The 14,661-nt window shown below is 41.2% G+C and overlaps 1 long non-coding RNA gene across 2 annotated transcripts in view; it reads right to left on the bottom strand.

Moving 5' to 3' along the window:
• Window positions 1–14,661, bottom strand: part of LOC125010565 — a 108,611-nt gene that overhangs the window by 60,732 nt on the left and 33,218 nt on the right. Inside the window, exon 3 of one of the 2 annotated variants that reach the window (XR_007113092.1) lies at window positions 8,567–8,671. The exons of the other annotated variant lie outside the window; for it this stretch is intronic. This is a non-coding gene — a long non-coding RNA (uncharacterized LOC125010565). Of the gene's footprint in view, window positions 1–8,566; window positions 8,672–14,661 lie in introns of those variants that run through there. 2 annotated transcript variants of the gene reach the window in all.

The raw sequence follows: 14,661 nt of genomic DNA on the forward strand, positions 1-14,661 counted from the left end.
CATCTGTCTCAGGCTGATACACTAGAATGAGAACCACTTTCCCATGCAGTGTTTTGTTCCTGCTGTGAAGAGACTCCCATGTGCCCCCCCCTCCTTGCCTGGCTCCCAGCTTGGATGCCTCGATGCTGCCGGATGAGGTGAAACCATCTGGTAATTGTGTGTTGTGTGTGTGTGTATGTGTGTGTGTGTGTGTGTGTGTTAAGTGTGCACACGTAAGACCATGCAAATGTGTGGGTATAGCGGAGCGAAAAAGAGTCCAACATCCAACTCAACAACCTATTACGACAACATAATGAAATATCAAAAAGACTGTCAACATAACCAGTGGCACAATTTGAAATTTCACAGTACTTCTATGAATGAATATTCAAATGGGTCTTTTGAAAGCGTGTCCTCATTCAAATGAATTAAAATTGCAAAGTGCTCCACCAGAGGATATGGACACTGAGCATGCATGGACCATATTGAATGTAATATCCATTACAGGTCATGTTTAGCATCTGTTGATTAAATCTGAACGCTGGATCTCGGGGACTATAAACATTCACCTCTGAATACAGCTGTTGTTTAATTGGTTGTCGAAGATACTGGCAATCAATCTATATGCAATAATTCAAAAATGATGATGAGAGATTAACATTTGGATTAAATGAAGAAATGTGGAAAACCCTTCTTTACACCATCACTTAATTACTGTGACTAATGACATGTACATTTCATCTTAAATGCAAAGACAAAAGATAATAGCGGACATGTTACAGCTACATGTGCCGCACTGTGAAATGTTCAGTAGATATTATCATTTGAGGTACATCTGATGTGCATGTAGCACATACAGAAGAAATGCGTAGCAGTTTATTTGCATATATTTATACCCATAGGCCAACAAAGAAAAAAAAAAGATATGAGACTTGAGAAGAGCTCCAGAAAAATGTCTACGTGACTCTGTAAAATTTCAATATACTAATCAGGACTGAAAAGACTCATCTCCCAAAGGATTTACCTATTTCAGTGTATTTGTGAGAAAACATGTCAAGTGTCCTATCTCTGATAACCAAACGCAAAGACTGGCACTGACTAAGCTGAGCTCCACTCCAAAATACAGCACAATGCTGGCTGAATAGTAATTAAGACCCAAGCCTGGTTGGGTGCAGTGTCCTGGAGAATATCACCCATCATCCAGCGAGTCCAGAGGTTGCATATTGTTGGTTTTTAAGGGGTTAAGAAAGGCCTTCAGCCTGTGTACAACACTGGGAAAACAGGAAGAATGTTACCTCTGCTATCTCACCATATAAGAAGTTGTTTTTTGCTGCAGCTTGCTCACAGACTAGGATACGTCACACCCCAATGTTTCACATGCTGGAAACCAGATAAAGCCAATCGGCTACACATGGAATATCGCTGAATACATGAAAGGCAGCGCTCCCCCTATTGTCTGCGGGGGGAGCCTAGGTAGAACAAGACCACTGTGTATGCTTAGATGGGCGCTTTTGTTTTTTTTTCTACCCCTAAGGTGGGTAGGCTGAAGTCTCAGCGCTGAATCAATACTGAATCTCTGTGTACCAAATAAATAACCTAAACGAGAGAAGTGGTCGAGTGATCTCTACATAGTAAGATTATCCTTTCCTATAGGTGTGAAGATCCTGGGCAGAAGGAGAGGAAAAATGCCTTCTTTCGACAATATCCAGTCATGTGAAAAAACACTCGCCATGACAAATAGCAATCACTTCTGATTCTGAGTCATATCTCTGAAAAGCAAAATGAAGGAAACCTATAGGGAAGCTACTAGTACATAAGCCATTGCCATGTGAACCACCAGAACATGAAGCAAAGATCTATAAAATGTGTTGCTGTGAACCCTCCGGTGGTTCCACAAATTACAGGAGCTTTTTTTTTTGTTTGTCTTAGTTCCAGCTCCTTTAGTGTAAGCCTTCTCTCTGGGTATTTAGTCTACTTGCATTCATAACTGGCAGGGCTATGTAAGAGTTGAATCTGATGTTTGGTATATATTATTATTATTGTACACAGGTAGTTAGACATTCAATACAGACACAAGAGCTGAAAATAATGTTGCATGAGCCTCATCGAACGTCCTCAAGTAGGCCAAGATAAAAGAGCCACAACAATAGTAATTAAAATGCTAAATATGAAACAATAAAGCAACAAACTGCCAAGAAGGCCAATACGAACCAGGACATACCGCATCACCCCACCATCGCTGTACACCATGTGTAAGAAGCCAACACTCTGGTATCTAAATGATATTCTTGTAGTAGTCTTTCCAAGCATCAGAAGCTTTACATTATTTTTGACTATTGGTGCTGCTCAACAGCTGATATACTGTGCTCAGAATCAGTTATGAGTGGCTTCCCTTTTAATCAGTCACACTGTGATCTCTTATCTTGTTTTAAAATGCATACCAGGAGTCAAACTGCCTTCTGGGATGTGACTGGGGCAGACACGAACGGCCCTGACCTTTGTCTCCATACGCCTCTCAAAAGTATTAGTGCTCTGCATTCATTAGGTGTAATTTTCCATATGGCATCAACAGCAGGCCGACAAAACGTTGCAGGGCTCTGACTACCTGGTCACCTTTCATATTTATTCTACTCCCTGGCTCAGTGGCTTCTTCTGACCTAGAATCGCCTGGTTGGTCTCTGACCTTGGCTCTGTGCCTATCCACAGTGTCTAATCACCCTTTAGCCATGGATTGGCTTCACTCTCTCTCCATCTCCCGTTCACCCCATTGATTTTGGTCATTTTATACCTGAACATAGTCATTAATCTGATTATGACTGTGTCTGGGTCCAGTTCATTAGTCTGGCCCAGCTGTAATACAGGCAGATGCCTGCTGGGCCATAAGGATCCATCACAGAACCATTGAGCCCTGAAGAGCACACAATATAGGACGGCATGGCACATACATGCACAGACAGACAAACACAAGACAAGAATTGAAGCTTGTGTGTTACATTTGGGCAAAGACACAAAACCTCATCTACTGATTTGTGTCCATGGAAAACAAATGTGACTTTCATACAGTTTCAGGACATTTTGTTCATTTTTATACTTAAGTTTTGCATCAGTTATCCTTTCTTACTTTTTTTTTTTGTTCCAGTGGTGGTAACACAGATGCTTGAAGTTTTGTTATAAGTCATGGTGTGGTTTAAAAAACACCCTTTTGAATACATGCTGCAACATAATGCCAATTGAAAGACTTTGCTTTCAATGCTGTACTCTGTGTCACAAAGGGAAGAGGACAATTCGTGGCACCTGAATTACATTTTCTCACCACGGCTCATCATGGTTGTCATAACACTATGCCTACAGAAAGGATACTTGGTTTTTATGGAGTCCACAATAGTCTTTTGTTTTGTATTGTGCATGCACAGAGTTCAAGACATTCCACATTTTCAGTTGTACGTTTGCAGTTCAAACTTGAATAGGTTGTGGCATTGCAATGGAATCCTTTCCATTAATAAGACCACAACTCCACATAAAACTCAACGTAAAACTCCACATGTGAGAGCATGCCATCTCTGAATCAATCATGAGATACATTCTCACAAATATCTGTATGATTTTGACTATGTTCTTGCAGACATACTGCATTGCCTCCATCCCTTGTTCTTAAGCAGCACGTAACATAAGGTTGATAAATAAAACGGTCCCTTGCCACAGATATTTCTGTAATCCTGCCAAGGAAATGGACCCACTGCCAGAATATTCCATCACTGTGTCCTTATCAGAAAACATGTCAGCTGAGGTTAAGAGCTCCTCAAAATGTCCCTCGGAATCCTCCAACAATAGCCTCTCCAAATGGGCTTAGTATTGCAGGACAATGCCGGTAATATAATTCACTACATTTCCACGTCAGTAATTTTATTGAATAATCCAGACAGCATATGCAATATTACTACTCCAGTAAATTACTGGGAGGTTAAATCATTCCTGAAAGATTTTATGACTTCTACACAGAGTATTTGCTGTTACAAATCATTTTAACATTGATACGGATGGTGCAGTTGTAAAACTTGTGACATTCCCTGTTTGAAATAAAACAAGGCAGAACTCAAAGACAAGGGCACGGAAAAATATGGATGCACTAGTGATTTTATTTTATTTTTTTGTTTTAGCTTTGCAAGACAAAGTTCATGTATTTTGAGAACACTTCATACACTATCGCTGACAGACTAACTTCGGATAGATAATTTTGAAAGGTACTTACAGACATATAAGACAATATGATACCCATGCTCTTGACCAGATGCCTGCCCATACTTTAGCCCTGGGGGTGCCCGCTGGACCTACCAAGTGTACAAGCAACTTATTAGATGTTTGAAGCTTTTGCAAAAACGTATTACATTATAATGGCAGAGGCTCGTGTGAAGTGGAATAGATCGTTGACTGGTGTCGCTGGGGCAAGTCGCTGCCAGAATAAAAAGACGTGGCAAATTGAGCACTTGTCAGAAAATAGATAAAGCAAGAACATAACAGATAGAAAGAAAAGATTATCCAAATTATATTGTTCCATTATAATCAAAAACTCATTGTTCAGGTTGCTAGTTCAGAGGTTGTTTTTGTTGTTTCTCGGAGCAGAAAGGATTTAAAAAAAAAAAAAAAGTTAATATGCAGATGACAAAAGGGGAAGAGAGGGCTGAATGAACTATGCTCCAAGTGCTAGGCTTTATATCAAGAGTTAGGATAGAGAACTGCCGGCTCCGTGTAGTAACTTAGGTAACACACCTGCATACATAATTATTATTATTTTTTTTTTTTTTTCTGTTATATTCACCCACATTGCAACCTTACTGCCTGCTTCATTTCTTATGAAGCTCAGTGGGGAGTTGACACGTGTCAATGACTTGGTACACTGCACTGCACTACAATGATATCAAGAATTGCTTTTAATCAAGAATCAACCCTGAATTTAATCATGACACCATGAATCAGAGTACAGTTGAATCACGGGGTTGCCTGTGATTTCATTAAAACCCTCTAATATCAGAGAAGATCTTGCTGTGAACTAAACCTGTAACCCAGCTGCAGCATCATCATTATTGCTGTGACAATTAGCCAAATAGAACAAACAATTAGAAAAATCATTATCATCACCAAAAACAATGTTTTTTTTTGTCTTTCATTGTTTATAACCAGTAGTAGATGCATGTGATTTATGAATTAATAAAACAAGACGTTAACAGGGCTGTTAACAACCCAAGGTATACATTTAAGTGTTCAATAAATCCCTGCCAGCCAGACCTCCGCAGCGAGTCTTTCTGCTGCTCTCTTTCCTGCATTTCCTCTTCAGCTCTGCCTCAACTATCCCATAAAGCTCTACTCACCAAAATCTACAACACTTGTGTTTCTCATTACCATAAGATACTGTTTACCGGCCGTGTTCTGGGAACATTTTTCTTCTCACAATGTTGCAAACATATAGGATTGAGGAAATGTGGGCTCAGAAACCCTGCGCAGAAACAAAGATGTGCTTGCCTCAGGCGCAAGAGAAAATAGCTGACACAACATGGAGTGGGGTGGAGTGGATGGAGGGGGATAGATGACGAGAATGGGAGATGATGAGGAGAATGGCGTTTGGACTTGTTGAAAAAATACCAAAGGGATAAAAGGCCATGGCTTGATCAGAGAGAGATGCTTCACTGAGTCAAGGCCCAGGGAGGGAAGGACATTGAACCTGACTGGATCCACACACATAAAGGCTTCAGAGGAACTGGGTGGTGTACGTATGAAACAACACTGTTGCCTTTCTCTCAGAGCTCCTCTGGGTTTTTATTTCTGCTGTGTTTAATGTATCCTGTCTGCACCACTTATTTAAACTGTAATTTGTTGTGCTGATGGAAAATCTTGTGTCAAATTAGAATCTGACTGTTTCCTTAAAGGTTTTCTCGGATTTATACATTTTTCCACAATCTTTTGACAAATCCGTCATTTCAAAATATTATTTTAGTAACACTTTCTGCATTTAATACAACTCAAGGGTGAGTTTAAAGATTTGATGTATTTTTCTGCAATTTCCTAAATAGCCGCTGGACTTACTCTGCACTTTGTATCCCAAATGGAGGTAGTCCGTAAACTGGGCATCGTGTTCAAATGATGAGCCCATTTGGAATCAATAGAACACTGCATCCGTACAACGCGGTTTTCATTTGACATTTTAAAAGAACGTGTTTGCTGGGTAGGCAATAGCATGCTGGCTATTGTTCCTTTGTGGTGCTCAGATTGTTTATCGACTACGGGGGAGCGTGCACCCATAGCCTTTTGCCAGTGTTTGAGATTCTCTGGAGACAACTGCAAGCTCCTTTTTATCTGTGCATCAATTCGCGAGTTGCATCAGAAAAGTGAGGGTCAAGCAACTTTTGCCCTATAATTAAGACACATACGTGACGTTCACTCAGCCAACAGAGTAAACACGCACACACACAAATAAATAAATAAAACATTGGACCTCCAAGTAGAAATGCTCTTTTTAAGCTCGTGGAGTCAACCTGATGCAAGCACAGAGCAAACATCTCTAAGAATACCACGTCTAAACAAAAAGATACAGTTGCGTTTACAGTTTTTCGCTGAAATTTCGATGAAGTACTACAAAAAAGGTATTTTTCGCAAATAAGCTGTAACTCTCGTAAAGTCTTGTCTCCCAATATCCCACAGTTCTCCTGAATTCTCAACAAGCGAGGAGGACGGACTTCAAATGAACTGGCTACACCCCCCCCCCCCGTGTCATAACGGGGGAAATGCGAAAAAATAGTTTCCATTGCACTTTTACTATTTAATCCCAATAGAAAGACTTTGCTTTCAATGCTGTACACAAAGGGTCACGAGGTGGTTTTTCAGCGTCTGAACGTACATCTCACCCAGGTAGCATACTTACTGGTTACCTCATCAGCAGCTATAGATGGGTGCTGTTAGATATACACTGAGGAAATGATTAAAAGACTCCAAACATGCACCCACTCAGATAATTACAAATTAGCCAGTATTTGCATAAATAAAGCACTGCATCGATTATTAAAACATACCTCCTGCCACGACTGTTCTTTATGCATCTCTTATGAATTGCGTACAATTTGCATTCAGGGCAGCATTAGGCAACTTAAAATTAATGCTATTCATTTCCCAACTTTAATCCCTAATATCGTGATTAAAATTCCCATGGCTTCGTATTCGCCTTATCAGACTTGCTCCATGTTGAGATAATGTGTGTCTGCATGACTCTGACGTCGCAGCATCTCTAGCTTCTCTTCTGATATTTGGCGGTTGACATTCAAATGCGGCCCCTTTCTTCCTGGTTGCGGCTGCTCGCTGTTATCTGTTTCAGCTGTGTTGAGCAAAAAGGTGCATAGGTTGCGGTGCCGCGGGCCAAGACGGAGCTTCAGAACATAATGAGAGTTTGCCGGGGTGCCTCTGTGCCTGTTCCCTTTACAGAAGGAGAGAAACTACTTTTATTCTTTGTGCCGGGGCGCGGAGGCCATGCCTTGGGCTAATATGATGTTGTTTGCATGTATGCAGATGACTAAACAATTTGAATACCAAAGGTTTCATATTTTCCTTTTTTCATTTGCCTTAATTGAAATGCTGTTCCTTTAATTCCCATTAGTTGATTTTTAGGGAAGCAGAAAGGTAAGGAAGGAAGGGTTAGCTAAGACCCATCTGCGAACGTGTGTGTGCGTTTTTGAAAGTTTTGATTGTTCTTATATGCTCGACTGCACAGGACTTTGAGGCAGACAGCCTTTCTGCTCAAGCTCCAAGACTTCTTTCCCCTTATCTATCTTCCTCTCTTACACTCTCTGTCTCTCTGCCTGTTAAGCATTCCTTTCTTTCTTTTTTTTTCTTTTTTCCCCCCTTTCTCTCGATGTAGTAGCTGTGGCTCTGGCTAAAGTGAAACAGTGTGGATGTGATTTCTATAGCTCTGTTGGAGACTAGCACCTCATCACAAACCGGTCTCGGCTGGTTGGGCGAGCGAATCAAATCCTGGACGGCACGACCGAAGCGATTTCAGTTTGAGACTGGAGACCTTGCCTCGCATTTCAGTCATCGGGCCACGTTCAAGAGGATGCATTCAATTCAGCTCAGTTCATATGTGGGAATGAACGGGGAGAGCGGTGTTGAAGGATGGCTTATGTTATGGAACAAAGGCTCAAAAATGGACACAGAAAAGCATGGGGTGGTGAACTTTCTGTTGAGAGCTTCTGGAAATGTCTTTGCCGCATATCATCTGTGTGCTCAACCAACAAACCACGTGAGAGGATGCATTCAAACCGTCTAACCCTAGCTATAGCAATGACTGTTAATGTTGCTTAGTGACAACCTGAGTAAAGATTGCAAATTCTGTTGACCCTTTGAAGATGTATCACAATTATCACCTGATGAGGGAGACAACACAAAGTCATAAATAAACTGGGAAATTTGAAAGCCAATGACAAAAACAAATACAATGTTGCGACAGATGTCTAGCTATTGTATTTTAAATTTAAGCGATGGCTACCGATAGTCAGAATATTGTCGTGGAGTTGTTGTGTGAAGTGAGTCACCTTGTAGGATGGCACAAAGAGCGATATCTGGAGAAGATAATCGTCCAGTCTGCCCGAGTTCAGTCCTCGCGATCTGTACCACAATGTCACAAATGGAGTGCTCATACACAGGTGCTGTTCTGAAAGCATATAAATGGATGGTGATCAGTTTGTTTTAGCTGGTTGGGTTACAGAATGCTAATGGCAGAGGGATGCACATTATATTTTAGAGTGACCAGTCCCCATTTTGGAAGCTATCCCCAAAAATCTCACCTATGTCAGCGTTTTATAAATGAGAGAAAAAATGTTCTGTGCAGACTACAACTATCATGGCAGCCGGTTGCACTGCTATTGACATTACAGACGTAGCAGTTTAAATATGAATACATATGTGAAATATGAAACCATAACTGTCCCTGTTTCTTCCTTTCATCTTGATAACCGAGCTGTAAATGTCCCTGCATTTCATTTCAGAAATATGGTCACCTTATCATTATGGCAAAGACATAATGTTAGCATTATAGCTACGCATTATCTAGCCGCTGCTGCCATAGCATAATGTGTTATGGCAGCAGCGGCTAGATAATGCATAACCAGTCCTGCGAAGGGCTAGCTAGATGTATATGCATCAACCCGTTTCCCCTGGGCCGCCATCAAACTCAAATTGATGACACAGTCTTGCCATCCAGCTAGCATTTGGTGGTGCTACAGCTATTGACTGCACTATCTGTAATTTCAGGTCCATCACAGTCAGGGTCTGTGTGGCCACTGTACATGTAAAGCAGCCCTTGGAGACGTCTGCTCTAATGCGAAATGTCCTGAACTATAATGTGTCTGCTTGTTTTAAATTTGACGTCCACTGTACTTCTGCTGTCTGTCATGGCGTATTTAGCATAATTGCTAAATAACCACTTTCATTTTTATGCCCGACTGCGACTTCTAGAAAGTTTAAGGTAATTTCAGGCAGAACTAGTCATTGTGTGAGTCTTATCAATACAGGGAGTCCACTGTGTTTAACCCTGTGCTTAGTGCATTTTTAATTAGGGACTTCTTTCCTCTGAGTAGTAAAGTGGCCGTTAAGATGGATAAAATGGATAAAAAGACAGTGTCTGCGTGATAAAATCTTGCGAACCTGGAGAAATTGATCACTTGCCGCTGCAGGTCTTTCAGGATTCTGCATCTTTTAAATCACTGTTTTGGTTGAACGGACCCCGAGCTTTACTGCGTACGTTCAAAAACAGCAGCTACCAACTAGCTACGAGAGATAGAGCTTTTCCTCATGAGATGGTCCACAATAAAAAATAAAAAAAAATAGAAAAGGTGTATTCGTTTATTTTATTACTCACGAAGATTTGAATATTTCAACAGAGTGTACAATAGACGTAGCTGTAAGATTTAGCATTCCATACTGATTAGAAGATTAAGGTTTCCAAATTCAAGGTTTGGTCTTTTGTAATATTAGTCAAATGTATCTGTGAGCGCACCCCTTTCCCATATTCTCTCAAGTGTGTATTCATACACTGTAGTGCTTTGTAAAACAAAAAAAAAAGTATTTATTTCTCACAAGTATGAGTAACATTGCATGGAGGACAACAAAACTACCGTACTGTTCTTCTCAATTCGGACAGAGCACAGGGGGGACGATATGTTGTGTTTGGAGGACTGGTGAGTTATTCCAGAAGACTGCAGGTTTTCCTTGTATGTGTCTGTATTGACCTTTTGCTGATTGTCAATTAAGTGTCCGTGAGTGCTCCAGGTTCGTGCACTCTGAAGGTTATATGGACTAGCTCCCTGTTTGCCACTAGACCAGCAAACAAGCAAGTACGCGAGATAAACCAGAGCCCCTGCGTCTCGTGCCCCCCCCCTCCCTCCTGTATCCTTCCATCTCTCCGAACATGGGGAAATCTTCACACCCACATCTCCCTGGGAGATGGAGGGATGCTGAAAATGAAAAGAAAAACAATTAGTAGCGCTGATGGGCCTGTGTGAGGTAATGAAATTGCGTGTCTCATTGTAGCGTGTAATGGAGAGCAGTTTGAAGTTAATTGAGGGGAGATAGGACACCGGGCCACTGTCTACTGGAGTATTGTAGCTGGGAACAGGGTTTATCAGTGAGAGAATCGCTGAACCCAGAAAAAAAACAAAAAAAAAAAAAAAACAATTCCTTATCAGACCTCACAAATGAGAATTGCCTTGCTTTACCAGATTAGATAGAAAGATCAATTGTTATCATAATTAAATTCATATTCTTTCAGTTTGTTTCTAGATGGAAAAACCTCACGGGAGATTTGAACTAAGCCCCATCCAAATGTAGTTACATTACTGTTTTATGGTTTCTTATATGCATATTTGAGCTGGAGAATTATGGACGTTCGTCAGAAGAAGATCTGAGGTGTGGCTTTCATGGTATGATCTGACTGGTAAACCTGAAGAAACAGCACTGCAGTCCTGCATCTGACACTCGTGGGTTTTCAGGAGGAGATAAAGTGCCACCTGCTGGTGGAAAGATTGAATGATGTTAATGTTTTGCGCCGCACTAGACAATGAGTATAGAAATTGACAACCTTTGGTTTGTTAGAGTGGCTAAAAATGTCTCCAAAGCTGTCTCAACAATGCAAGCTGAAGCACAGAACCGAATATGTTTTTCAACGTCATGTTTAACTCCTTAACCAGCACAGAAAATAAAAGCCCATCTCTGTGATGGGAAATTCTAAAACGTCTAATGATGCAAATAATCTTCATCCCTTATGAGATAAATAACTGATTCAACCTTTAAATTATTCTAATTCAAATATTTTCATCACCTCGTACTCTCCTGACTTGAGCGTTGAAACTATTTACTTACAAAAAACGTGTTGAAAGGGAGGAAAAGCGACAAAAGCAGCTGAGCGGATGTGGTGTTCGGGTGAGGGGGGAGAGGGGAGAGGAGGGGGGGTGAATCTCTCTCCTCTCCCACAAAGAGTGTTGACGAAAGACAATTAAACGCAGCTTGCCTGCAGTATTGATCATGTCTCCCTGATAGGCAGAGCAGAACCACAGCACCTGTATTCATTAAACAACCTGTTTAGCAACCATGCGGTGGAAGGAGCAGTCAGGCTCTGTTTGTGAAACGAGGCGCCACAGTCCAAGAAACACCTGCAAGATTGCACGGAAACTTTTCAATAGAGCGTGACGGCAGGAAGGAACAGAGAGGAAGGGAAGGACAGCTCGTGACCTTGTCTTGAGGAAAGAAAAAAAAAGAGTGCACACTGCTAAAGCAAAAACATAACCAAACACCAAAACACGTTAAATTGGGTGTATTTATTGGAATAATAATTGGCATGAGCCAGAGGTTATTTGTCGCTTTATTGCTTTCTAAACACTTCACTTTTGAGACTTGAGGGTGAAATGTTAACAAGTTTGACTTGTCCCTGTGAAATTAGGAAACGCTTTGGCAAGTCAAACGATTCAATGAATATTAAAGAGATGCGGGATATTGAAGCCTAATTTGTTTTTGATAGACTTGTTTTACTTTGGGAAAATGAAGACCTATACCTTACCTACTTTACATTCCACGGAAGAGGCTTCCGCTGCTTTCCTTCACCCTTCGGCGGTAACTCTTCATTCTAAAAACCTCATTGAAAATAGGTCATTTTCCACTAGACAGACTATAAATGGCAGCTCCTGTAAAAATGTGACCATAAAGAGTCAGGGGATTTAAAATGCAATGTTATAGACCCACTTAAGCTGTTACGTATGTCCTCAGCGTTCACATACCGATGTAATTTAGTACTATAATTATCGGCGAGGTTCACAGGCACTCAAACCTCTGCAGTTCTTTGAAGGCCGTGTTTTACGTTCTATAAACTTCGTGGAGTAAAAATCATGCAGATTTTAAAAATGTCAAAATTGCCCACATGCACTTGAAAGGTTCGCGGAAAATAATTGCTATTTTTATTCCTTATGCTGCAGAAATAGGTCAGCAATGGAAAGACATCCTGGCATGAATGAGAGCCCTTTGTGCGGCCTGTTTTCACACTGCTCCGTTTCCATGGCCTTGACCCTATACGAATCACTGGACAGTAAAGGGAAGCAAGAGCACAATCCCAGTTGTCCTCATTTACTTCTCACATTTATGGAGTGAGTGTATAAATTAGAGCTCAACAGAGGTACAAGAGCTAAAGCTCTGACATGAGGGAATGGCTCAGTGTCTGCCCTGTCTTGACCAGTATTATCTATCAACTGTGACCTTGACCTGGAGCCACACCTGAGGACGCCTCCAAGGACTGCAGACTGCGAAGACACAAGCAGGTTGGAAGGAAGGCAGAGAATATTTTCATATGGCATTGAGTGACCTATGAAACTCTATAGAGTGGATTGATTTTTCTTTTTTTTCCCCCATCTCAGGTGACCTTTGGGGCAGGTCTGGTATAAACTCAAGTCCAACAGAAGGGTCAAAGAGGTGCTTGAAGTAGATGTGTGGGTAGATGACAGTTCTCCAAGACTGAGGAACAAAGTTTTCCCGGGGACAAGCTAACCTAGAAATAGGTCCATAACAAACAGGGTCAACATTAGGCGCGTAGCGATTTGGAACATAGCTGAAGCCATTTCGTCTCATCGAAAAGTGAAGTGTTGGAAGAATGAAAAAGAGACTTTGAGAGGAGAACTCTGTGTACTTTCACACCATCTGGCCAATCACTGTGTGAACTGGGTGTGAAGGTTGTTGTTTTCCGAAATGTTACAAAAACTCCTCCCCAGTCTGAAACGTAAAAGCTGTAGAGACCTCTTCTAAAAAGGCCTCTCATGTGTTTCTTTCTTCATGCATAATTGTCTCTAATGTAATCATTTCCAACAAGAGAATTTCACAAACATGCAAGTGGAAAACCACCTGTGGGGCGTAGCAGACATGCATCGTGCGTCAGCTCATCAAAATCAGTCGCATGAGACTTGCTTAGTCAATTCTCGTATTAGGCAGCCTTTAATGGTACACTGGTTCTCCTAAGCAGAACACCCTGTAGTGACGCCGATCACGCCGTCTCCTTGAGATTTGTTAAAAAATTTGACACACGTGGCAATCGCCCCATTTGGTTTTTGCTTACCGCGATGTTCTATTTTTGCATACGGCAACGGCGGCGCCAACCGAGAGGAGGTATAAATAGCAAACGTGGGCTTATTAACGGTTAGTCATGGATCAGGGAATCTGCAGTGTACAGAGGGTCTCATAAAAGCCCGGAGTGTATTTCTTTGCATAAGGTCTTGGCCCCCTGTTGCGCTTGCTCACCGTTTCATGTGGGGCGAGGTTCATTATTAATGGCCCTTTCACGTATTGGCGGAAGACATGCAGGAGGTATGAGGGCAAGTAGCTATGGGTTTATGGATTTGTAGGTAGGAGGCTGTTGTCATTACATCCCATTTCATTTATTTAATTTTTTTAAACTAATAACCAGGTTATATTGATTTATAGTCTCTGGGTGAGGCAAGGAAGCTTTCCACACTGTCTTCATTACACCACGCAACGTGATTCAGAGGTTGGTATATGCCTTAAAAAAGTTACTTGAACACACCGGATCCCGGCCTCACCAAGAGACAGACAACTCCCCTTTTTTACTCTAATATGGAAACCAATATCCATTAGTATTCATTTGCTTGATTGGGATAACAGTGCAATTCACCGGATTGATGGTGTACCCAACAATGCAATGAGTAACTTACCGCAACAAAACATTAACTGAATGGAGTCAAGCATATTTACTGGCAGAGCTGTGGGTGGTGCAGTCTAGTGTAAATGTCCAAAATATGCAATTAGCCATAGAAGAGCAGGTGTTTTTTTTTTTCACGTTAGAATAGTTGTGCCACTCTGTGCGGACTTTGTCGACCACTATATAATTCACACACTTTTCTAGTAGCTTTCATCACACACTTTACACACCTGCAACACACTGAGATAAAACAGGGATCATGTGATAAGAATTCAGGTTGGTGTCTTTGCCGTAACAGATTATCTGTAGTTAACACAGTTACCGTATTGACTATCTCTGCCAACAAGGACAAAATAGAGAATTCTTGAGTGAATAAAGTCAACAGCTGAGACTTTTTATGGTTCGGACATACAGTGGTGTTCTGTACTTTACAGATTCAACAAAGAGACAAA

This window comes from Mugil cephalus, chromosome 7, assembly GCF_022458985.1.
Source record: "Mugil cephalus isolate CIBA_MC_2020 chromosome 7, CIBA_Mcephalus_1.1, whole genome shotgun sequence".
NCBI classification, from domain to species: domain Eukaryota; kingdom Metazoa; phylum Chordata; class Actinopteri; order Mugiliformes; family Mugilidae; genus Mugil; species Mugil cephalus.